Consider the following 26,113-nt stretch of genomic DNA (forward strand, 5'->3'; position numbering starts at 1 on the left):
ATGCTGGCTGATATCATCACCAAAATAAGGCCACATGACCATATTTGGACAATGCCAAATGACAAAATATATCCATGTAACCATATTTGGTCAGTAATGACACTAGCATCCCCAATGTGTTTGTTAAAGTGTTACTAAACCCGGGACCCTGCATTCACTATATCTGGTCTCCCACAGTACACAGAACATGGAAATGTAGTTATTTTAGTAACTATAAACCAATAAATACCTTTTCTCATCAGCAGTATATAGCAGTCTTGTGACTTCTATCGGTGTCTGGGTAAAGCTTGTAGGAGGAGTTTTCATTCTCCTCTGATTGTCCTATGAGGCTGCATGACCCCTGACCCTGTGTCTGGACAGTGCTGATTGGTCCTGTGCCGACCACATGCACTCTCCCAAGAAAAAAAAAAAAAAACTCTAGTAATACACACCAAACTGAGCATGTGCAGAGTGACTCCAAAGGCTCTGTTCTATCAGGACATGGTTTGATGACAGTGGACGAAGGGGAGGATCAGAGAAGACAGGATCAAACAGCCTTTATACACAATGCAGAGGATTAACCCCTTTGGTTCCACAGTGCGTAAAACAAGCATGCTTTACTGCATATATACAGAATGATTTTACTGTTGTGGGTTTAGTAACACTTTACATTTGTCAAAAAAGAGAAAGGAAAACTCCCAGGGCTTTTGCGCAGCTTACAAGGATTATTATACTTGTTAAATGTAAAAAATATATATACTTTATTATTCCAATTGATATAAAAGATCAATAAAAACAGCAACAACAACAACCTGAGCTCTGGTGTACATAAGAAATATACATGGAGGATGTCTGAACATTTAAACACACAAGAATATGTCTCTGTGAATGTTATAGTTTAGAAATATCCCAACGCGTTTCAATCATATTTTGTTTGTAATCTTCTTCAGGGGGGTGTGGACATCTATAACATATCAATACATAATGTTAGCATTTTTCGGGATTCTCTCCTCCTTCACCGTCCAATCTACAGCCTGTCACCCGGCCCGGAAGATTCAGGAGCGGCCCTGTCCGGAGGTAATATTTTTAAAGGAGCTGGTCATGGAACTTGGATTCTATGGAAAAATAGCCTTGATACTGTAGTGATCATCTGTCCAGGATATACCCACGGGGGAGGAAAAGAACACATCGGTGTTATATGTCTGTTGATGCACGACTAGACCCATTTGGGGTCTATTTTTAAGGTGAGAGGCTCGCACTCACAGGGTGTGGATTGGAGAAGGATATCTTCAAACTATCATTTTACCTGCAATTGGACTCTGTTTCCTTTCCCTCTCACTTTTTTGCACATATTTTTATTTCCAAAAGAGACTATTGCATAGTACCTTTAGATACTTTGGATACACTTTGGATCACCTATCCTTGTATTGTTTTGTTGACTTATTATTTTTCTAATGTCATTGTATTGCACTGTTTTGCACATTGGGAAGTGAGAACTTTATCAGCACTTTATTATTAGCACTTTATACCTAATGGATTGGTTTAGAGTTATTTAATGAACATTATTAACACTTTACTATTAGCACCTTATACTTAAGGGTTGGTTTAGAGTTATTTAGCACTGCTTTACTACATTTTACATTTATTCATTGGTGCTGGCAACACTATAGAAGTTCAGCAGCTTTATATTTATCTCCTGCATTAAGCACTTTATTACTCTTATCATTTACACTTCTAGTAGCGCTGTCAGAGAAGGGTCCTCTCCAGTCACATTCACCCTGTCCCTGGGCACGTGTGCGCTGGATTGGCGGTTCGGTGCATGCGCGCGCGCGGTCCAATGGAGCGGCGCACGCGCGTGCGCGATAGCACACGGGTGCGCGCAGTGACTCATGCACGCCCACCGTGACACTCTGGTGGGGCTATTTAAATCAGCTCCAGCACCCAGACAGGTTGCTGGTTTGTCTTCAGCTCCTGTTGCTTCCTGTTTCCTATTTATGCTTACCTGATCTCCTGTTGTGACCCGGACTGCTCTTACCACGCTGCCTCTCTCCTGGATTGACCCCCGGCCTGTTAAATGGACTTCCTCTGCTTGATACCAGTGTTTGACCCCTGGCCTGTTTAACGGACTTCCTCTGCTTGATACCAGTGTTTGACCCCCGGCCTGATTAACGGACTTCCTCTGCTTGATAACAGTGTTTGACCCCCGGCCTGATTAACGGACTTCCTCTGCTTGATACCAGTGTTTGACCCCTGGCCTGATTAACAGACTTCCTCTGCTTGATACCAGTGTTTGACCCCCCGGCCTGATTAACGGACTTCCTCTGCTTGATACCAGTGTTTGACCCCCAGCCTGATTAACGGACTTCCTCTGCTTGATACCAGTGTTTGACCCCCGGCCTGATTAACGGACTTCCTCTGCTTGATACCAGTGTTTGACCCCCCGCCTGACTAACGGACTTCCTCTGCTTGCTATCAGTGTTTGACCCCCGGCTTGTTATACGGACTTGTCTTGCCTATTGCTTGTGTTTGACCCTCTGCTTGCTTACAGTTTGTCTGCTCCACCCAGCAACGGAACTTCCACCAGTTCCTGGACTCCGACATCCCCAAACCCGGCTCTGCAGATTCCCACAAGGAACCCATACCTGCTGGTGGCCCGTGCTCCTTAGTGCCACCCATTCCCTGTTTCATCTCCAGGGGACGGGGTGCCCGTAATGGCAAGGGCGGACCGCTCTCGGCATCTCGGCCTCGGTAAGTACTCACCTGACAAGCGCATTCGTACTTTTATAATGTTAGCATTAACATTTGGAGGAGGACAGACCTGTATATACAGGTATCCATTGTATCAGGGAGTCCTAACTTCAATGAAGAGAATCATGTATAACCAGAGCAAAATAAAGTAATAAAATAGGTAACACTTTACGTTTACCTTTAGACCCCTTTCACACTGGGGCGGTTTGCAGGCGCTATTGCGCTAAAAATAGCACCTGCAAACCGACCCGAAACAGCTGCTGCTGTGTCTCCAGTGTGAAAGCCCCGAGGGCTTTCACGCTGGAGTGGTGCGCTAGCAGGACGGAGCGGCATATTCAGAGCGGTGAAGGAGCGGTGTGTATACCGCTCCTTCACTGCTCCTGTCCATTGAAATCAATCGGGCAGCGCGGCTATACCGCTGGCAAAGCGCCTCTGCAGAGGCGCTTTGCGGTGGTTTTTAACCCTTTCTCGGCCGCTAGCAGGGGGGAAAATCGCTAGCGGACAAATATTACAAATATAATAATAGCGGCGCTTTACCGCCGACGCTCCTCCCGCCCCAGTGTGAAAGAGGCTTAAGGGTGGAGAATTCCCAGGCCACAGCTGACCGCGCAAACACCCTCCTGATATCATGTAATAGCCCCCCCCCCCCCATGGTAGGATAATTGGCCCCTTTTAAAACTGGCCCTATGATGTGTGTGTGTGCGTGTATGCAAGAATGTAAGATAGAGACTTTAGATTGCAAGCTCCATGGGAGCAGGGACTGATGTGAATGGTACAGTATATAAAAGTGCTGAATAAATTGTCAGTGCTATATACAGTACATGCCAGTAATAAATAAATAAATACATTTCCGGGAGAGGTCATAAATACCTAGGAGTGCCACATTTACACTTTACTCAGCATGCTGCACCTAACATTAACTCATATATCTGGTGTTAGGTCCACTTACAGCGAATTCAAAGGGAATGTGATAAATCATGACGCTCCATCCCCCTTTAAAAGTCACCCGGCAGGCTATTTGTATAGCAGGTTAAAAGAAAGGCGCAGCATTAAAGCTCCTAATTAATTTCCTATTTAACTCCCATTCAGCGTGGAAGTGCAGCTGCATGGCCTTCCTTGAATGCGTTCCTTGCATGTTTATATTTCCGTATGCACATGATTGCTTTTTTGTGGCAGATCAGTTTCTTGGGTCTTTTGTGATTGTGTTTTCATATTATAACTTTTCTCTCTTTGATGGCTCGTCTAATCTTGAGACTTGATTCATTAGGTGGTGTAATTAATCAGTGTCTCTAAATGTCATTACCATGGTTACTGCTAATGAACTGTAATAGCGTCTATCAATGGTGGCAGAAACAGAGAACGCATAGCTGATCAAAGTACTATAAAACAACAAAAAAAGGTGCTATATTTATAAACTGTAATTTTATACTATAATATTGTGATGCAAAAAAAAAAAATCTTTATTAATAAACAACAATAGTGCTCACTCTTTCCTTCAGTCATTTTTCTCCCTCTGGCTATAATCTGTCTTCTAGGCCAGGGATCTCCAAACTATGGCCCTCCAGCTGTTGCACAACTACGTATCCCATGAGGCTCTGTAAAACACTGACATTCACAGACATGACTAGGATGGAATTGTAGTTCCTGAACAACTGGAGGGCCATAGTACCACTTAAAGTGTTACTAAACCCAGGAGCCTGCATTCACTATATCTGGTCTCCCACAGTACACAGAACATGGAAATCCAATTATTTTAGTAAATATAAACTGCTAACTACCTGTTCTCATCATCAGTCTTGTGACTTCTATCAGTGTCCGGTTAAAGCTTGAAGGAGGAGTTTTCATTCTCCTCTGACTGTCCTATGAGGCTGCAGGTCCCCTGACGTTCTGTCTGCACAGAACTGATTGGCCCTTTCGAAAAAAAAAAAAACCTCTCTAGTAATGCACACCAAACTGAGCATGTGCAGAGTGTCCCCAGGGCTCTGTATTATCAGTTGATAGTTTGGAGACTGTGGAAGAAGGGGAGGATCAGAGAAGAAAGGATCAAACAGCCTTTTTACACAATGCAGAGGATTAAACACTTAGGTTCCACAGTGTGTGTAACAAGCATTATTTACTGCATATACAGGCTGATTTTACTGTTGGTTTAGGAACACTTTAAAATCACCGGTAGAATTCTGGCTTAAAATCCTTGACAGTGTCATCACCCCAATCCTTACTGGGGTGCGATAGTTTGGCATGAAGCCTGCCTGGCTTCTCCTGTGGATGTTATGCTGTGTCAGGAAGTTGAGGTGTCAGGACCTGGATCACCTGCCAGTGGCACTGTGGTTCCCTAGACAGAGAGTTGTAGTTCCAGTGTCCACCAGCGGGTGTCTCCCAGCAGCCAGCAGATCCCAGTAATCAGTCTCCACCTGATGCTAGCTGCTGGGAGAGTATTGAGTCCCTCCTTTACTTGTGCCTCTGGCTCCAATGTCTTGCCTGCCAGCCTGATTTATGGTTGCTTAAATCCTAGAGAGTTTTTCTTTTTCTTGGGGGGTGCATGTGATCAGCACAGGCCCAATCAGCACTGTCCACACAGAGGGTCAGGGGTCCTGGAGCCTCATAGGTCAGTCAGAGTAGAATGAAAACTCCTCCTACAAGCTTTAACCAGACACTGATAGAAGTCACAAGACTGCTATATCCTGCTGATGAGATCGGAACTTTTTCCGAACAAAAAATTGAGAACATGCTCTCAATCTTTTGCTGGCTGGAATTCTGGCAGCAAAAGTCAGATGGAGCATACACACGCTCCCATTTTCCGACCAAAAGCTCTCATTGGTATTTTGCTGGCCGAATTTCCGATCGTGTGTACGTGGCATTACTGGTACATTTGAGGGGTTCTGGAAATCCTAGATTTTTTTTTTCCATATCATTTAGTCTTTTGATGATGTATTTTTATTCTACAGTTTGCAACTCTTCCGGAGTCAGATGTTGCCATTTTGGATGTGGAGGTTGTTTTTCTTGAGTATTTCCCAAAATGAGTTTTCCTAAAGTCTCTCTACCAATTGTTGCAGGTTGTTGTCGATAAAGTTTTTCTTTTTCTTTTTATAGATTTGTTATTTTTCTGTAGAATGCCATGGGCTATCCTTAGATCTGTGTTGTCCGGGTCTCTGTGTCTGTTATTTGAGACTGTCCTTAAAGTGGTTCTAAAGGATAAACTTTTTTCAGCTTAAAGTGGTTGTAAACCTACAGCTACAGTGGGAGGGGCCGAGAATCCCCCACTGATGTCAGTCAAGAGGAGAGAAGGAGAGAGGCGATCGGTCACATGAGCGCCAAGCGGTGCTTGGAAATAACGTATACAGAGGCATTTTTTTAGTAAAGCACATACAGTGGAGACAATGCATTATCTAACACTGGGAATTGCCAGAAAATTATAAAGTTATTTCAACAGCAGGAGGGGAAGGGATAGGCACTGGCACGAGCTGACAGGCAGGGAGGGAAGGGAGAGGAGGACAGAGGAGAGCTGCGGATGATGGAGGCACGTAAACTGACCATGGTGTCAGGGCTCAGCAGCCATGATAAACTGTGGCCAGTTTACAGGTGAGAGTAACAAATGCTTTAATGCATTCCTTGCATTAAGGCAAATAATGTTTAGGCATCAAATTTGGCCCCTCATCCCCCTTTATACTTACCTGAGCCCTCATTTGATCCAGCACTGTGCGCTTCTGCAGCGCTTCTCTCCCCTTACTTCTGGGTCTCACTAGCTTTACTATCAATCAAAGCCAGTGACAAGGGAGCGGGGGAAGGGGGCAGGGACAGGTCCATTGACACCGACAGAGGGCTCAGGAGCGAGCACACACGAGTGCCCCCATGGAAAGCAGCTTCCTGTAGGGGCACTGGATGGAGAGAAGGAGCCAACAGTGTCGACAGGTGACCCGAAAAGAGGAGGTTCAGGACCACTCTGTGCAATTCCTCTGCACAGAGCAGGTAAGTATAGAGATGTTTGTTATTATTTCTTTGTAATCACTCTAACGAGGATCTTCAGTCTTAAAAAAATAATAAATAAATACCTACAAATACCATAGGTGGTGACTTTTAATAAGATCCAACGCTGTCTTCACCTGGACTGGTTCTTCGCCGGCCTTCAGGTCCCCGGCGCCAACATGTTTACTAAGTGAAGCCATTGATAGACTATTAACTTAACGTAGGAACTCAACCGCTCAGTGTGTCCTCACCCTTGAAGTGAGTTTAATTTAAAGTACCGGGGAAGAGATATGATGAGAATGTCCTCCTAAACCATATTGAGGGATGCATACACTGTGAGATATATTGACTAATGACATCCCAGGTTCAATCTGTTTTATAAACTTGCCTTGGCTATGTACAAGAACATTATTCTACTTTGTATTCTGTTTTGTATAAATGTAATACTTCGGAATGTGCATTGTTTGTTGTACTTTTAAAAGTTGTTGATAAACTTTATTCTAATTTTTAAAAAAAAGGAAAGAAAAAAAGGGAAGCCAGGTGTGATTCCTTGCGGCTTCACAGCCGGCTTCACACTGCACATACGTGAGCCGCCCTACGCTTAGTGAACGGTTCCGCAGCCTTCTGGGACCTGTCATGTGTCCTAGAAGGTTGCAGGCAGAATGGGAAGTGGGTGTGGATACCTGTTAAAACTAGGTACCCACTCCCCCACCCAGAAAACACTCTAAAATTTGAAGAGGGGGAGGACGTGTTAAAGCGGGACTTCCCTTTTAGGGTGAAGTTCAGCTTTAAAGTATAAGTCCGCCTTCATAAAAAAATAAAAACAATAAATGCACATTATTTTGCAAGTAAAAAAAAATGTGCTTAGAAGCCTGTAAAGCATTGCACCCGCGGTCAGCAGATCGCAGGCGCAATGTCAGGCTCTTGCGGACTGCCAGTACACTGTCTGACCATACCTCTGATATGGGCAGGCAGTTACTGAAGTCCCAGAAGCTCAATGTACTATGAGAACGATCACCAGCGCCCTCGCAGTTCATTGAGAACTACAAGCCCAACTGCAAAGTCTGACAGTAGGCATTCGTTCACAGGAAACTGTGAAAAAATGACATGGCTGTGTGGGCGGAGCCCCTCACAGTGGTGCTGTTTTCAAATTGTAACAGGGGTAAGGTCCCCCACCCACTGTCACAAGGAGGAGGATATGGGGGATAGGAGGAGGATCTTCTACATGTTACACCCTAAATACGGGTGTAACATGCAACTTGTTGAGAAAGGTGAACTTATCCTTTAAGATGTTTCTAATGCTTTGCATTCTCTGTTAAAACTTTTATTGGATTGTTTATAGGATGGTTTCTTGTTGACTTTTCTTAGCTTTTCTGCAATGGTGTATAATATTTTCTGGAAATCTTTTGCTGCTTGGTTCACTGCTTGTGGGCTTATCTCAAAGGTGTTGTTTTGGAAGTTCTCAGGCTGGGTTTTTTTTTCTGACAAAATTTTACTGAGAAAATTATGAAAAATATACAAATTTCTTCCTTTCCAGAGTTATTAACATTCCAGGTCATGCATTTATCCAAACAACAAGCTGGTATTTTTTATTTCAGGTCTCTCTGTCTCTCTCCTCTCTTTTTTTCTTTGTCTCTCCCCTCTCTCCTCCTTAATTTCTCTTCTCTCTGTCTCTCCTCTCCCCCTCGCTCTCTCTCCTCTCTTATTCCCCCTCTCTCTCTTCCTCTCTCCTCCTTACTTTCTCTTCTCTCTGTCTCTCCTCTCCCTCCTCTCTCCCCCCACCCTCACTCCTCTCCTCTCCTGTCTCTCTTCTCTCTCCCCCCTCTATCTCCCTTCTCTCTCTCCCTCTCTCCTCCTTGCTTTCTCTTCTCTCTCTCTCTCCTCTCTCCTCTCCTCTCCCCCTCTCTCTTCTCTGCTCTCTCTCTCCCTTCCTCTCTCCCCCCACCCTCTCTCCTCTCCTCTCTCTCTTCCTCTCTCCTCCTTGCTTTCTCTTCTCTCTGTCTCTCCTCTCCCTCCTCTCTCTCCTCTCCTCTGCTCTCTCTCTCCTTCCCTCTCTCCCCCACCCTCTCTCCTCTCCTCTCCTGTCTCTCTCCCTCTCTCCCCTTTCTCTCCCTTCTCTCTCTCCCTCTCTCCTCCTTGCTTTCTCCTCTCTCTCTCCTCTCTCTCTCTCCTCTCCCCCTCTCTCTTCTCTGCTCTCTCTCTCTCTCCCTCCCTCCCTCCCCCCTCCTCTCCTCTCCCTCTCTCCTCTCTTTCTCTCCCCCCTCTCCCCCCCTCTCGCTCTCCCCCTCCCATATCCTCTCCTCTCTTCTATCCTCTCTCTCCCCCCTCCTCTCCCTCTCTCTCCTCTCCTCTCTCTCCTCCCTCTCTCTTTCTCTATCCTCACCTCCCCCCTCTCTCTCTACTCTTCTCTCTCTCTCTCTCTCTCTCTCTCTCTCTCTCTCTCTCTCTCTCTCTCTCTCTCCCCTCTCTTCCTTTTCCACTATTTCGATTTTTTTTTGTCTATTTAAAGCAAAATAAGTTACCCTTGTACATAAACAGAAATATATCTTACTTTTTTTCTTTTTTTTTTGTCTCCTTACTATATTTAGACAATCTCGTTAGGACTCCTAGTACATTGTTAAGAAGAAGACATTGTTATTTTCTTCCAAGGTGTGAAAATTATCACTACTCTTTGAAAAAAAAAAATATGCAAACTGACAAAGCAGTTTGGAAACCCCGATAACCAAACAACAAAATCATTAAAACCTATCCAGGACTTTTTTTTTTTTTTAATGACCTCAATCTTTTTACTTCCGAAACAGTTAGAAGCAAAACTATGCATGACATAGGACTGACCTTTCTATTTGCTAACTTTTTCTTTTCCATTTCAAGCCACTTCAAACTTTTTGTTTTTGTTATAGCTAAACTTCGGGGAAAATCCTAAACTACCCTTGCAGCGTGACTTTCCTTACATTGCAAGGAATTGTATAGAGTTTCTATACCCAAGAATATATATATATATATATATATATATATATATATATATATATATATATATATATATATATATATATATATATATATGCACATAATGCTCAAATACACAAGAAAAGCACAAACGCAAAAAGCACCAAATAAAATAATCTAATAATCTAAACACCCTCCAAAAAAACCTAAATACAGGGGGGGGGGACATTTTCTTTTTCTTTTTTTTTTATTGCCTAAACAGCTCAATTAGTGAGATTTGGGGTCTCCATGTCAACCTTTCTGCTCATCCCTGGTAAACAGCAATGATTTGTGAAGGAGATCCGACGAGAGCAGACAGCGCCACCTGCTGGTAATTCCATTGCTAGAATTGCAGGATTGATGCAGTTTCGCCCCAGCTCCATGGCTGCCTTTGTACATTAGCCACCCACTAAATTGTGTTGCAAAATTGGGGCCAATAGAGTACCAAAGCAGCAAGGGTGAACCCTAGATTTTGCTTTAAAGGGTGACTTCACTTTCATGGGGAAAAAGAAATAACAAATACAAATAATAATATTGCGTATACAATTGTGATATGTGATATTGAATGTTATTAAAAATTACCTTTCATTTTCAATTTGCAGTTCTGTAATTTTCTGTAAAATGCAATATGGCAACCTGGAGGTGTTCTGTACACAGAATGTGTACAGAACGCCCCCCAGAAACATAATTTCCTGTTTGTGTGATTGGCTCACTGATTTTGCTAGAAGTCTGCACTAAGATACAAGTCAGATATCAGGCATCCCCTGCAACAAAAATGTCATTTTTGGTGGGATACTCCCAATAGGAAATCATGTCTAAAGGGATGGAGGCCCAGCAGCTTTCCTCATTAGAGCCCTGCAGGTGCAGCAGCTGGTTGATGATTAAGAAACCACTCCCATTACATTCACTTACCACATGGACACAGAAAAAAAACACAGGTTGGTAAAACAAAAAATGGAGTTTAACGTGTATCCTCACAGGGTGACACTGTGATGCACTAGTAACAATGTGCCAGCGTCCCAAAATAGGTTGGAAAAGACTAATGCCGCGTACACACGAGCGGACTTGCCATCAGAAAAAGTCCAATGGGGCATACACACGGTCGGAATTTTCGACCAAGAGCTCCCATAGTACTTTTTCTGTCGGGAAGTCTGGACGTGTGTACGCAGCATAAGAGTTTTCAAAAATGGACTTTGTAGGCACACATATAAGATTAAAAGTATTGAAATTTTTAATTTGATTAGATTCAATAATAATAATCAGAGGTGTTATTTGAGTCTCTGGGGTCATACAATTTATGTCATTACTAGTATGATGTGTGTTTCTTTTATGTTTTGTACATTATCTTTTTAACTCTATCCAATTAAACATTTCAATACTTTTTATCCTAAGTGTGTGCCTACAAAGTCCATATTTGCAAATTCTTATGCCCCGTACACACGGTCGGATTTTCCGATGGAAAATGTCCGATCGGAGCGTGTTGTCGGAAATTCCGACCGTGTGTGGGCTCCATCGGACATTTTCCATCGGATTTTTCGACACACAAAGTTGGAGAGCAGGAGATAAAATTTTCCGACAACAAAATCCGTTGTCGGAAATTCCGAGATTAAAGCTATTGGCCACTGCCCCGTTTATAGTCCCGACGTACGTGTTTTACGTCACCGCGTTTAGAACGATCGGATTTTCCGACATTTTTGTGCGACCGTGTGTAGACAAAACAAGTTTGAGTCAACATCTGTCGGGAAAAAATCCTAGGATTTAGTTGTCGGAATGTCCGAACAAAGTCCGACCGTGTGTACGCCCTATTAGTCTTTTCCAGCAGTTGTATGTCGATATATAAATTCATGAATTTATGATTTTTTTTTTCTTTAAAATAACAAACATGTTATATTTACTTGCTCTGTTGCACAGAACAACCCCCAATCCTCCTCTTCTCAGGTCCCCCGCCAGTGCTCCTGGCTCCTCCCCCCTACCAAGTGCCCCAATAGCAAGCTGCTTGCTATGGGGGTACTCGTGCGTGCTCGCTCCTACGCTGGCTCTGTGTGTCCATTGACATAAAGAGCACAGCTCGACCCCGCCCCTGCTCTCTCCTCACTGGCTGTGATTGACAGCAGCAGGAGCCAACGACTCCCTCTGCTTCCTGTCTGTCCAATGAGGAGAGAGAGAGAGAGAGGCGAGAGAGCTGCTGTTTTTGTGCACGTCGCTGGATCAAGATTGGGCTCAGGTAAGAATAAGGGGAAGGGGGGAAAGGGGGAGCTGCATACAGAAGTTTTCTGACCGTAGTGCAGAGAATGCATTAAGATTAAGAAAAAATGCTTTGTCTTTTTGTCTTTGGAACCATTTTAAGCCTCCACCATCCGCTGGTGACCAGAAATAATAGTTTTTCTATTCTTACATGCATCAGCCCTTTGGAATAATTGCTGCTGTTTAATTGATTGGTTGACTTCTAAGTTCTTTTCCATTCCGCCAGCAAAGCAATATGTACTGTTAGTGTAAATATAAATCAACCGTTTATCACTCCTAAACACATTAAATCAAAAGTTAATACTCTACGTCTGACGCTCTGTTCAAACTAATATAGTGTTAACACGGGTTAAAACCGTGTTAAACACATTCCAATAATTTCAACATTAGCAATAATGGACATTAATGAAAATGTGTGAGAAAGCACAGCTTAATAAGCCATGATTAGGAGCGCATCATTTTCAGTCCGTTTCTGTAAAAAATTGATAATATTTCATTATTCCAGCCACAGCGATGTCTGGAAGAGATGGGCCGCTATATTAAAATGTAACAGGACCTTATTAGGCCTTCATTTCGTTTCACTTAAAATATACACTCCGTCTCCAATCAAACATTGCGATCTAGTCATTGGACACAGCCTGCCTTCCTTATACTACCATTCATTTTCTGTTTCTAAGTTCTCCCAGATAGCAAGCAAATGCTAGTTCAAGTGCTGCAAGTGCTGCAAATTTGAAAATGACTTGCTAAGCTATCGCTAGGCTTGTCAGGCTTCACAAGTTTGTTGCACAATTGCAGCAAGTCCGCATTGCATGACTCCAGATTAACTTTGCAAACATTCTGCAAGTCCGCTGCAACTTCTGGTTCAGTTATGTTGTGCAATAGTCATCCCACCTACAGTCTACCACCCTGTACGTCTCTGCAATTGACTGTATTGTTGGATTTTATTGAAATAAAGATGTCCTTATCCCAGAGTGCGGCTATCCAGGATTTCTTTCTACCTCACTACAGGGGGCACTGTGGCTGAATTTTCATGTTGTAGACTTGCAGAGCTCTTGCTGTAGACTCACCACTGCAACTTTGCTTTTGCTAGAGACTTGCCACCAGTGGCGGTCGGTCCTTAAGGGGCACAGGAGCGCCGCCCTTCTAATCCATCCTAATCTACATGCAGGGCACTGGACGCATGGATTTCAATGGGTTTTTTTTTTTAAGCACATGATTAGAGCCAGAGGCTGTAAATGGCTTCAAAAAAGGGTGAACTCGGGGTGCAGAGCACTGCTTCCTGAGCCCACCCAGTTGTGTGACAATAGCGAATTAATATACACTATTGTCTTCCTGATTCTACTTATGGCCAGGGAGTCCCGACCAATTGGGTCTCAGGACCCACTTCCTGTTGGGCCGTAAGAAGAAGCAAGGACCCAGGAGTGAGGAGCAGCAGCCCTCCCCCGGATCCTGTCTTCTAAGGTAAGGAGGCCTCCCATCTCTACTTTCCCATCCGTCTCCCGCGCGGGGGGGTTGGCATTGGTTTGCTACCCCCCCCCACCCCAAATATTGAGCACCAGCCACCACTGCTTGTCACACAAATTTTCTACAAATTGGAAAAGTGTCAACTAGAACTTTAACCACTTGCCGACCAGCCGCAATCGTTATATGGTGGCAGGTAGGCACATTCCTGCAAATCGCCATAGGTGTACGTCGGCTCCTGTAAGTGCGCCCGCTGTACGGTGGGGGACCCGATGCGCGTGGCCGGCGGTCGCAATGTCCACTGGCCACAAGCGATCTCGGGACCGAGTGATTAGTAACAACGATCTGTCTTATCCCCCAGTCAGTCCAGCCCCCATACAGTTAGAAACACCTCCCAGGGAACACAGTTAACCCCTTGATCACCCCCTAGTGTTAACCCCTTCCCTGCCAGTGATATTTATACAGTAATCAGGGGCTATTTTTAGCTCTGATCACTGTATAAATGTCACTGGTCCCAAAAAAGTGTCAAAAGTGTCCGATCTGTCTACCACAATGTCTCAGTCCCGCTAAAAATCGCAGATCACTGCCATTACAAGTAAAAAAAATAATAATAATAAAAATGTCATATATCTATCCCCTATTTTGTAGACGCTATAACTTTTGTGCAAACCAATCAATATACTCTTATTGCAATTTTTTTTTTACCAAAAGTATGTAGAAGAATACATATCGGCCTAAACTGATTTTTTTTTATTTTTTGGGGGGATATTTATTATAGCAAAAAGTAAAAAATATTGTTTTTTTTTTTTTTCAAAATTGTCGCTTTTTTTGTTTATAGTGCAAAAAATAAAAAAAGCAGGTGATCAAATAACACCAGTTCTGGAGTTCTGGGGGCACATTTGGATTATGCCCGGACATTCCATTTAACTCTTATGCTGACACCGATGTATGCCATGCGTCTGCAGCAGCTGGGGGTTTTATACACACACAGCAGCCGGGCATGTGTGTTAATTTGACAAGCCAACCATTGGGCAGTTCTCGCGCCCCATGCTCCCATCACCAGACCCGGGACAGGCGTGGCAGTTGCCGCCATGTAGTAGACCAGCAAATGTTTGTTCACTGATCTCCCCTACCTTGTAAGAACATTAAAGTGACGTGTATTATGTCACTTCTGGGTTTGGCTGCCATGGCTGTCGAGGGAAGAAGCTAACAGAGTGGGATATTAACTTCCAGTAAGGACAGGTGAGACAACAGGGGTCTAAAAGAGAACCTGTCACAAAAGTAGTATTACCCGCGGGACTTGTTATCTCCTGCAGAAGACGCAAGGGGAAAGAAGGGTGCCAAGTGGCCGCTGGTGTAGCGAGGTTTTAATGTAGAAACATCAATCACAAAATAAGATACATTTGCAATAAAATATTGGGTAACAAGTTTCCAGATGCCAGTGGGGAAAGTTCCAGGGATACCAGAGCCATCAGTGAGCGCAGCCGCCAGGGCCACTGTGCCGAATTCCAAACAATCCTGCCGATGCTTGCCACGGAGAGAGGAAGCTGTCAAATACGGAGAGCGACCTGTCAACCCATGATGCTGGATGGCCAATCGGGATGCTTTTCGGAAGCCATGACTCCTTCCTTAGCCTCCTTCCTGGCTGAGGAAGTTAGCATGGCTTGCCCCCGAAACGTGTCCCAATTGGCCATCCATCATCCTAGGTTGACAAGTGGAACATAGACACATGTCAGGGCCACCTACACACAAAAACATGGATTGCGCTACACATGGTACGTATTGCTGCACATGGCCAAGCAAGAGCAATGATTCTAGGCCCATTATTTACAGTAAATTGATGACCTTTAGGGGCTTTAAAAACATTGCCTTTTGAAAATTTAGGGTACCGAAGTTTGTCTTCATTACACCAGCGCACATAATGTTAAAGCAACGTTGGCTGAAAGGACAGGCGATCTCATTGGATGCCTAGGAGGAGGGGGGAGATGCACGTGGAAGCCGCCATGATCTCAGTAGAGAAGAGGACGCAGGAGATGCTGCCAGATGCCCACTGCAGCCTGATCCCCTGCTGATGTGCCCACCAGTGCACATAATGTTAAAGCAGTAGTAAACTCCACTTTTTAGCTTGTACCAACAGGGAGTGGCAGCCCCCCCCCCCAACACCGCTGCCATCCCTATCCATGCGCCCAGTCCTTTTCAGGATGCATGAATTCCAAAGATGGGGGGGTGTTTTTTGAAGCACCTGATTAGAGCCAGAGGCTCTAATAGGCTTCAAAATAGGGTGGTCTCGTGGTGCAGAGTATTGTGCCCCGAGCCCACCCAGTTGTGTTGCAACAGCAAATGAATATTCACTGTTGCAACACTGATTCTCCTCCCAGGCCAACCGGGAAGAGGGTCTGACACCCGTCACTCGATTGGCTGAAAGGACAGGTGATCCCATTGGATGCGTAGGAGGAGGGGAGGAGATGCACGGTGGAAGCCGCCATGATCTCAGAAGAGAAGAGGACACAGGAGACGCTGCCAGATGCCCGCCGCAGCCTGATCCCCTGCTGATGTGCCCACCAATCCCCGCCACTGTGTGCCCGCTGATCCCCGATGCTGTGTGCCCGCCGATTCCTGATGCTGTGCCTGCCGATCCCTGATGTGCCCGCCGATCCCTGCCGCCGATGAGGTAAGTGCCAGTGGACCGGCAGACAGCGGTGGGGGGTTTTGAGAACAATGGCCAGTTTCCTCCCGGCATCATGGCAAGAGGGTCACGTGGGAGAGTTCTCAAAACCGCAGTTCTACATTAACCACAAACAAAAGCTTCTAAAATAACAATAAAATGAAAAAAAAAAACTACTTAAACAAATTTCTGCCTTTTAACAATATGCACACTTGCTATCAATGTTAACTCCAGTTTATTTCATTCTTAATGTTTTTACATTGAAATCAATTTCCTTTTGTTTCATTAGAATGAGCTCTCCCCTGCTGGCTCTGTGCTCTTTAAGTCGAGCCCCGTTCTTTTTTTATTCTTTTTATTTTTATTTTTTTCTGCCTTCTTACATGTTAATGTTTGCTCATTAAAATTTATAAACAATATGTTGTTAAATTACTCCCCGAGAACAGCAATAAAGCATGCAAGTGGTTTACAAGATTCATGTCTCATACCTGCGAAGAATAACAATGTCTTTATTAAAGGGGGGAAAAAAAACGAACACTTGTATTTAAGCATCGCTGATTCCCATCATTCAGCTCCCCCGGTACTTTGTCATTGCAGTACAAAAAGCACTGTTGGTGGCGAGGGTCATTAAAGGAACGAGTAGTGTTTTATACCTATTTATTTATCTATATTTATATAATATATTTATGTATCTTTTAAAAATATAAAAGCCCTGTCAGCTGCAATACTCACCTTAGACCTAGAGCCATTCCTCACAGACTTAGCACTCCAGTGTTCATTTTCCAGTTTAAATGACTGCCAGCATCATCCAAACCACTTCTTGCGATCCCAGGCTGTCATGGACGTGCCCCCTGAGGATGTCAAGATGCCACCTGGGCGCACAGTACTCTTGGACTATAGTATTGTATAGGCTCAGCCCCTCTATTGTACAGTAATGGCCCCGTTTTTACACACATACTGTATATATTCTGTTGTTCTTTATTTTAGACTTATCCGCACTATTGTAGCGAATGCATAAATTAAAGAATCATGAGACATTTTTGAGGACCATTTCAGTGAGAGGTACCTTTGTGATCTATGGAGCCTGGATACGGTGTGTATTATACTGTAAATTCAAAGTTCTGATCTCTTATATGACATTTTACACCTTAGGACGGGAACTATGTGCCCCCTGCTCTAGTGCTTCCATACTCTCCAGGACAGACGTGTCTCATGGTGTTCTACATGTGATCAAACCCCCCTGGGTGATGGGTAAGTGTTTGCACAGCCCTCTATTTGGATCTTCATGTCTAAATATACTATCAATTATCTTTAATGTATTGCATTCTTCATTATGACGGTTATTGTCTTTTTTATAGAAAAGTTAAAAAATACTCCTGAGGAAGCGGACATTACCGGGAAACATGTTGAGAAGATATGGATAGACTCTATATGATAGACCATCGTCAGCTTTTTTAGTATTACTATCCATTAAATTGAGAGCGGATTTAGTGCCTATAATTGGGCACAGTATAGAATCATTTTAGACCAAGTACCATTAAAGTCCGTACAACCTCTAAACACATATTTTCCTTGTCCTGGACGTAGTTCACCACCCTTCCCTGCTGCTGAAGAGGAAGAGGAAATGCCCATGTTGTCACCAGACCACCCCGAAGACTACAGAAAAGTCTATATAAAGGCTGCTTTTAAAGAAAAAGACAATTATATTCAAGGGTGGAGTGGGGGCTTTGGGGTGAGAAGAGGGTGGGGGTAAACCCGAGCACATATGAATTACACAGGTTATGGGGCTAATTTAATGCAGATAAGGCACCAAGTGAGTATAATTACCACCCTAATCAGCCACCGAACCTGTGTAATTAATATGTGTTTGGTTTTAAAGGGATGAGGTGGCAACCCTATTACCACCACCACCACCAAGCATAAAATCCCTCTGCAAGCCGATATTCTCCCCATTACAAAAATTCCCCCTCCACCAAACTCAAAGTCCCCCCCCCCTCCATTCTTCCCTCCTAGCAAAAATACCCCCCCCCCCAAAAAAAACACATCATAGCGCAAGTCTTCTCCCCTCCAAATTTCCCCTTCTAGCACAAATCCCCCCAGCACAACTTTTATCCACTCCCAAAACCCCCCCCAGCACAAATTGCCTCATCACCGCCTGTCAAACACCTCTGTCAAATCTCCCCTCCTACCACAAATCCAGTTGCCCCCCCCAACATCGTGTCCCCAATACAACACCCCCATCCCTCCCTGAAACTTACAGACCTAAAATGGAACAAGCAGGTTAACTCAACATGCGGCGCCCCCCCCCCCCCCCCACGTTATATCCCTGTGCCAGGGGCAGCCGCCCTTCCTCCCCACCCCTTGTCTCAGCCCCCTGATTGTTGGGACTGGGATCACGTGACTGCTTGGGATTGAAAAAAAGTCAGCATAGGTGTTAGAAAAGTAGAAAAGAAGAGCTGGCAACACTGGAGTCCGTATTACAAAGTTTATTGGCTACATCAGAGCATAATAAAACAAACAGCTAACGCATTGCAGCGAGAGCCCTAGTCATCATAGCATAGGTGTTAGAAAGGGAGAGGGAACATTTCTGAGAATAGTTGTATATTGTAACTTTATCAATTCCAGCTTTATCCTTATAGCAGAATCATTTATACCTTACAGAGACTCTGGAGAATAGTTTTTGGTAAATCAGGGGTTAAAAGTCACAAGACTTTTTTATAAATGAGGCAAATTTTTGTTCAACATTATTTAAAAAGCAGAAATCAAATAGCAGGGACAAGGGAAATTCACAGATGGAATGATCAAACCTCTTTGAAATAAGCTTTGAAAATCACTCGGATGCAAAAATGGTGAGTATTTGGAATACATCAAGGGGAAAAAAATGTTTTGCTTTTTCTAGTAGACCCCATAATGATCACAAGCCCAAGGTGAACGGTTGAGGGCATACAGTATATCTGGCTTGCTTAAGAAGCTGAGGGTAAAGGTGATGGACTGGCCAAGCATGTCTCCAGACCTAAACCCTATTGAGCATCTGTGGGACATCTTCAAATGGAAGGTGGAGGAGCACAAAGTCTCTAACATCCACCAGCTCTGTGATGTCGTCATGGAGGAGTGGAAGAGGACTCCAGTGGCAACCTGTGAAGCTCTGGTGAACTCCATGTCCAAGAGGGTTAAGGCAGTGGTGGAAAATAATGGTGGCCACACAAAATATTGACACTTTGGGCCCAATTTGGACATTTTCACTTAGGGGTGTACTCACTTTTATTGCCAGTGGTTTAGACATTAAGGGGGACAGCAAATGTTGAGGGGACAGCAAATTTACACTGTTATACAAGCTGTACACTCACTACTTTACATTGTAGCAAAGTGTCATTTCTTCAGTAAAATATTTACAAAAATGTGAGGGGTGTACTCATTTTTGTGAGACACTGTATATTCCAGGTTTTTCTATATACAGTAATTAGCTCATTTAAAGGTAAACTACGGGCATATAACCTAACTTATGTGATTTCAGCCAAAAGTCCTTGTTATCCATGTTACCCTTTTATTTTTTTCTCAGCAAGCTAAATTCTTCTTTAAATTAAAGAGTAGGAAGCCACCGCACACACCGAAGGACCACTAATACTGTTTATTTGCATAGGGAATCCACAAACGTGACTTTGACAGTCCCTGTCCCAGGCTTGCCGCTAACGTGTTTCACCCAATAGGGCTTAGTTGTAGAGATCTCTTTGACAAAACCCTATTGGGGTAAAATGCAATAAAGGGCAGCCCGGGGATGAGGACTCTCAAAGTCAGTGCCGCCAAATGTGACTAAGCCCTCGTTCACACCGATTTGCCATGTGATTTAACAGTTCCAAATTGCATGACAATCCACATCTCATTTCCGGCAATGGAATCATTCAAATCGCCGCGACTCATGTCTCAGCGATTATGAAAAAAGTTCCTGCACAATTTTTTTCTGTTTCCATTGTGACTTGCATAGACTTCTGGTAAATAAAGTTGCAAGCCGCAATAAAATCGGTGGTGCAAATTGCACTTTTCTGCGGCTTTGAATTTGCACTAAAGTAGAGTGATTTCAAAACCGCACCAGTGTGAACCAGGGCTAAAGAAAATCTATGGCTTTGTGACGCAACCACCCCACTACCACGTGCAAGGCACGCGACTGCGGTGTAGCTGTGGGGCATTTGCAGGGTTAAATCAGGCAGTGAGGTGGCAACCCAATAGGTTCTAGTCATAAATATCTGTATGGGCAAAACCCTATTGGGTGAAACGCGTTAAAGGGACAGCCCTGGGATGAGGACTGTCAAAGCCAGAGCCGCCAAATGTGATTAATGCAAGTCTATAGAGGTGTGACGCAAACTACCCACAACCAAGTGCAATACACGGCAATGTAGTGCAGCTTTGGGCCATTTACAGGGTTAAATCAGGTGAGGAGGCAACCTAATAGGTCCAACATGTCGCCTCCTCCCAACCCGTCAAAAGCAATAAACTCCGGGTCATTTTTCAGAGGGACAACAAGGGCTGTGAATGTGTCCTAACACTAACTGAATTTGTGTGCTATAAACAGTTGCCATGTTTGTTTTCTATGAAATGCTTGCTTTTACTTTTGTTGCATCTTATGCCCTGTACACATGGTCGGATTTTCCGGCGGAAAATGTGTGATAGGACCTTGTTGTCGGAAATTCCGACCTTGCGTGGGCTCCATCACACATTTTCCATCAGGATTTCCGAAACAAAAAGTTTGAGAGCAGGCTATAAAATTTTCCAACAACAAAATTCGTTGTCGGAAATTCCGATCGTGTGTACACAAATCCGACGCACAAAGTGCCACGCATGCTCAGAATAAATTAAGAGACGAAAGCTATTGGCTACTGCCCTGTTTATAGTCCCGACGTGCGTGTTTTACGTCACCGCGTTCAGAACGATCGGATTTTCCGACAACTTTGTGTGACCGTGTGTATGCAAGACAAGTTTGAGCCAACATCCGTCGGAAAAAATCCTAGGATTTTGTTGTCGGAATGTGCGATCAATGTCCGACCGTGTGTACGGGGCATTATGCTGCTGATCTCCTGCTGACTTTTTTGTAACCACTTCCCATTCACATGTACCCTAGCGATGCTGCGTGACATTTCTCAGGGTGAACTTCCTAATGGTGATAATAGCCATTTAAGGACCGAGCCTCTTTCTGAGATGTGTTGTTTACAAGTTAAAAACATTTTTTTTTTGCTAGAAAATTACTTAGAACCCCCAAACATTATATATATTTTTTTTCTAACACCCTAGAGAATAAAATCATCATTACAATACTTTCTGTCACACCGTATTTGCGCAGCGGTCTTACAAGCGCAATTTTTTTGGAAAAAATACACTTTTTTGAATAAAAAAATAAGACAACAGTAAAGTTAGAAAGCCCAATTATTTTTTATATAGTGAAAGATGATGTTACGCTGAGTAAATTGATACCCAACATGTCACGCTTCAAAATTGCGCCCGCTCGTGGAACGGTGACAAACTTTTAACCTTAACAATCTCCATAGGCGACGTTAAAAAAATTCTACAGGTTGCATGTTTTGAGTTACAGAGGAGGTCTAGGGCTAGAATTATTGTTCTCGCTCTACGGATCGCGGTGATACCTCACATGTGTGGTTTGAATACCGTTTTCATATGCGTGTGCGCTACTCACGTATGCGTACGCTTCTGCATGCGAGCTCGGCGGGACGGGGCGCTTTTAAATTTTTTTATTATTATTATTATTATTTATTATTCTTATTTATTTGACCTTTTATTTTTTACTTTTACACTGTTCCTTGTGTCACTTTTATTCCTATTACAAGGAATGTAAACATCCCTTGTAATAGAAAAAAAGTATGACAGGACCTCTAAAATATGAGATCTGGTGTCAAAAAGACCTCAGATCTCATATTTACACTAAAATGCAATAAAAAAAAATAAAATAAATTTGTCATTTGAAAAAAAAAACGAAAAAAAAGGCCCTTTATGAGCTATGGGCGGAAGTGACGTTTTGACGTCGCTTCCGCCCTGCAATGGCATGGAGACGGGTGGGGGTCATCTTCTCCCGCACTCATCTCCATACCCGGGAAGGGACAACATCCGATCACCTCTGCCGTCGGCTCCGGTAAGCGGCGGAGGGCACCGCAGCGCAGCAGAAGGGGGGCCCCTCTCCCGCCGCCGATAAAAGTGATCTCGCTGCGAATCCGCCGCAGAGACCACTATTACGGAAAAAGGACCGCCCGCCGAAGAAGAGGATACCGGGGTTATGGCAGCTAGCTGCTGCCATAACAAAGATATCCCTCTTCAAATTTAGGACGTATATCGGCGAGCGGCAGTCCAGAAGTGGATAGTGGGCCATGTCTGCATAATACACGTTGAAATGGCCACTTGTGGTCTCCATCAGAAGCCCATGCGACAGGGTGACAACACAACTGGAAGACAGGGACAGTGTGTTGTCAACCAATGACAGGAAGTGCCTTCATGGCAGGATCACCGGGTGTTATATTGAAGAAAGCTACAGTTTAAAAAAAAAAAAGACTTTTGAAATGATATGAGACTTTAGCGATTGGTTTTATGTCTACTAACAATAACAATATTAACACATCTTGTAGCCATAGGCTTGTGCACAGGTTGTGCCGGATGTGCCTGGGCACACCCTAATCACCCCGTGTGCACTAGCATTAGCCAGGGGCGGCTGGGGGGTGCCAGAAGGCCAGCTGCCCCCCTTATATTAAAGGTTAGGTTCAATTCTAGAAAAACATTACATCCGTATTTAGGGTGTAACGCAATATGGTCCCAATCAACTCCCGCCTGTGACAGCAGGTGGCGCTCATGTGTGTCTTTGAGCTTCAGGGCGCACACCCCTATGCCTGTACCAGCTAGATGAGCCATTGTGTAGATTCCAGTATTAAATGAAGGCAACCGCTACCATGAATGGGCCGCTAGGGTCACGTGATCGGGGTGAGCGTGCGACAACAAGATCGGGATGCAATTGCAACTTTTCCTATTCGCCGTTTATCCGTTTGCTGCGTCATAAATCCGATGAAACAAGCCCCTTATGGAAGAGCCAATAAATAGAAATATAAAATCTAATGTGAAATACATTTTTCTATAACGGCGGCCCCAGCGCAGTGGAATAAAATATTAAATTGTAGTTGCCTCGCTATTAAAATCCGGACACCTTGCCATAAAAAATGTTGTCTTCTAAATTGCTTGCAAAAGGAAAATTTCTCTGTATGAACACAGAGCTTTAATTACAATAAAATGGATGAGATAAGAGGAAATGGATTCCAGTGAATAATCGTTAATGAAAAAAGGAATCGTTATATTTTTTTACAGCAGTTCAACACCATGCTGGCCCCGTCCCGGGAAATTCCTGCAGATTTTTATTTTTAATTCCAAAAAAAGAAAAAAATAATTGTAATATTAGCTGTTTCCCGTTAACTACGACTTACATCTTGTCACATATATATATACATATACAGTAGATGAATACTGGTGTATACAGTTTGGGAATGAAAGCAGTATGATGTAAATATGTTTATCATGGATTGAAGCTGATCTCCAGCCTTCCTTTCAGTCTTGCACAGTTGTACAGGCCCCTCTCCTCTACTCTGATTTAGCTGCACGTGCCCCTAGTGGCCACCTTAAGGAGCGACATAAGGAGCTTCCTCTTTTGTTCCCTGCAAACCCTGCAAAGTTAAAAGCATAATGGGCTAGTATGCATCGCATACTAACCCATTATGTGGCACTTACCTGCAAACGAAGCCTGCGCTGACCCCGCTGGTGGCCGCATCCATCTTCACCCCTCTTCCTTCTGGGGCCACGGACCCCGGCTCTGTAACTGGCCGGAGCCGCGTGACGTCACTGCTGCGTATGCACGCTGGAGCCGCCTGTCATGGCACTCGCTCGAGAAGAAACGGCACGGAGGACCATTTCTTCATAGTGCATACGCCGATGACATCATCAGCACACGACAAGGTAAATATCTCCTAAAAGATGCACATTTAGGGGATATTTACAGTACCTATAGGTAAGCCTTATTCTAGACTTACCTATAGGCCCAGAGGAAAATCTATCCTATTGGCTACCAAGGAGGAGGAGGGAGGAGACGCAGAGGAAGCCGCTGTGAAGTACCAGGAGAAGGAGACGCCGCCCGGAGGAAACGCTGCCCACGGCCTAGATGGCATCAGTGCAGGAAGGGGCCTTGCTAGGGGGTGGCTATTGGGGCTATAGCCCCGAATCTGGGGCCCATAGCCCCGAGTCTCCTGCTGCAGGGTCCCTGCCTAACCAGCGGGTTGCGGTTGCTGCGGCGGGTGGGCTGGCTGCATGAGAGAGGAGGAGGAGAGGAGAGAAGCGAGCAGATGGACGACAGTGATGATAGCTTTCTCTGCCCGCTCCACATGAGTGCTCTTCACAGCCGGACCTCTTCAACTTGGGAGCGAGGTGCGGCGAGCAGCAGAGAGATGACATCATCTCTCACTGCCCGCCACACATCAGCGCTCTTCCGCCCTCACAGCACAGTGAAGTGGAGATCATGTGCTTCCTGTCATCGTGGAGCTCCACTTTGCAGCCAGACCCCCTTGCTTCAATGTCGGAGTTGCGGCGGGGAGCAGCAAGATCACATCATCTCTCACTGCCCGCCCCGCATTACCGCTCTTCTGCTCTCACTAAATGGACCAGTGCTGTCAGCCTGCCACCAATGCAGCGTCAATGCACATTTGGTGGCTCTGGCTGGCATGGCAAGTGACAATCCACATCAGTTGGCAAGTGACAATCTGCAAATGGATCCAGGAGACATGGCAAGTGACAATCTGCAAATGGTGGCAGGTGACATGGCAAGTGACAATCTGCAAATGGTGGCAAGAGATGTGGCAAGTGACAATCTGCAAATGGTGGCAGGAGACGTGGCAAGTGACAATCCACATCTGCTGGCAGTTGAAAGTGGCAAGTGACAATCCACACCTGGTGGCAGGCGACGTGGCAAGTGACAATCCACATCTAGTGGCAGGTGACGGTGGCAAGTAACATGCTGCATTTGGTGACAGGCGACGGTGGCAAGTGACGCGCTGATGTGGCAAGTGACAATCTGCAAATGGTGGCAGAAGACATGGCAAGTGACAATCTGCAAATGGTGGCAGGAGACGTGGCAAGTGGCAATCTGCAAATGGTGGCAGGAGATGTGGCAATCTGCAGATGGTGGCAGGTGACGTGGCAAGTGACACTCCACATCTGCTGCCAGGTGAAAGTGATTAGTGACAATCCACATCTGGTGGCAGGTGACAGTGGCAAGTAACACGCTGCATCTGGTGACAGGCGACGGTGGCAAGTGACATGCCCAGGGCTTCACTTCATTACATATTAGAATGTAACAATAGAAACAATGCACTTCAATCACCCTGACACCAGGATAAACCATGGTGCCATGATGATTGAAGCGCCATGAAAAATTGCTTACCACCGGTCTCCCCCCGCGAGCATGCAAAAAGGTTAGTGACCGCTGCTATGGGCTCTAGCCCCAGATCTTTTGCAGACCTGGTAACGCCCCTGAGTGCAGGGCTGGTGACTGACTGACCATAGGAGGGGTGCTTGTGACCCGAATGACTGGGAGGGGGTGGCGGCAGGTAGATTGTTAAAATATATATATATAAATGTAAAATATACCACCAACTGCCACTGCTATAGGGTCATTGAACACCAGGGCGAATTCAAATTTCTTTATACATGCCAGCAGAGGGCACAATATCCCATACATCGTTTTTCCAGTACTGGTTACCAGTATTGATGTGTTTGTGTTATAGCTGGTCAACCACTAGGCTAGATATGCCCTAGGTAACCCCAGGAATTAAAAGATGAATTGTTCCCAGCCCTTGAATAATATTCCGATTTTTTTTTCAATTCCCATGATTCTGGCGATATTCCAGCCACTCCACACCCGCAGAGCCACTCTGGACAGGAATTTTATTGGCTGCCATCAATTATGTTTTTCAGCAGCCTGTTCTTGTGTATTGGTGCATTTTTTTTATTTAGTTTATGCCGAGTTACAGAATGTAAAACTGA

The 26,113-nt window shown here is 44.6% G+C and overlaps 1 protein-coding gene across 2 annotated transcripts in view; it reads right to left on the bottom strand.

Moving 5' to 3' along the window:
- NXPH1 (neurexophilin 1) overlaps positions 1-26,113 on the bottom strand; it is a 460,372-nt gene that overhangs the window by 347,222 nt on the left and 87,037 nt on the right. The window lies entirely within an intron of this gene.

This window comes from Aquarana catesbeiana, linkage group LG05 (genome assembly GCF_042186555.1).
Source record: "Aquarana catesbeiana isolate 2022-GZ linkage group LG05, ASM4218655v1, whole genome shotgun sequence".
NCBI classification, from domain to species: domain Eukaryota; kingdom Metazoa; phylum Chordata; class Amphibia; order Anura; family Ranidae; genus Aquarana; species Aquarana catesbeiana.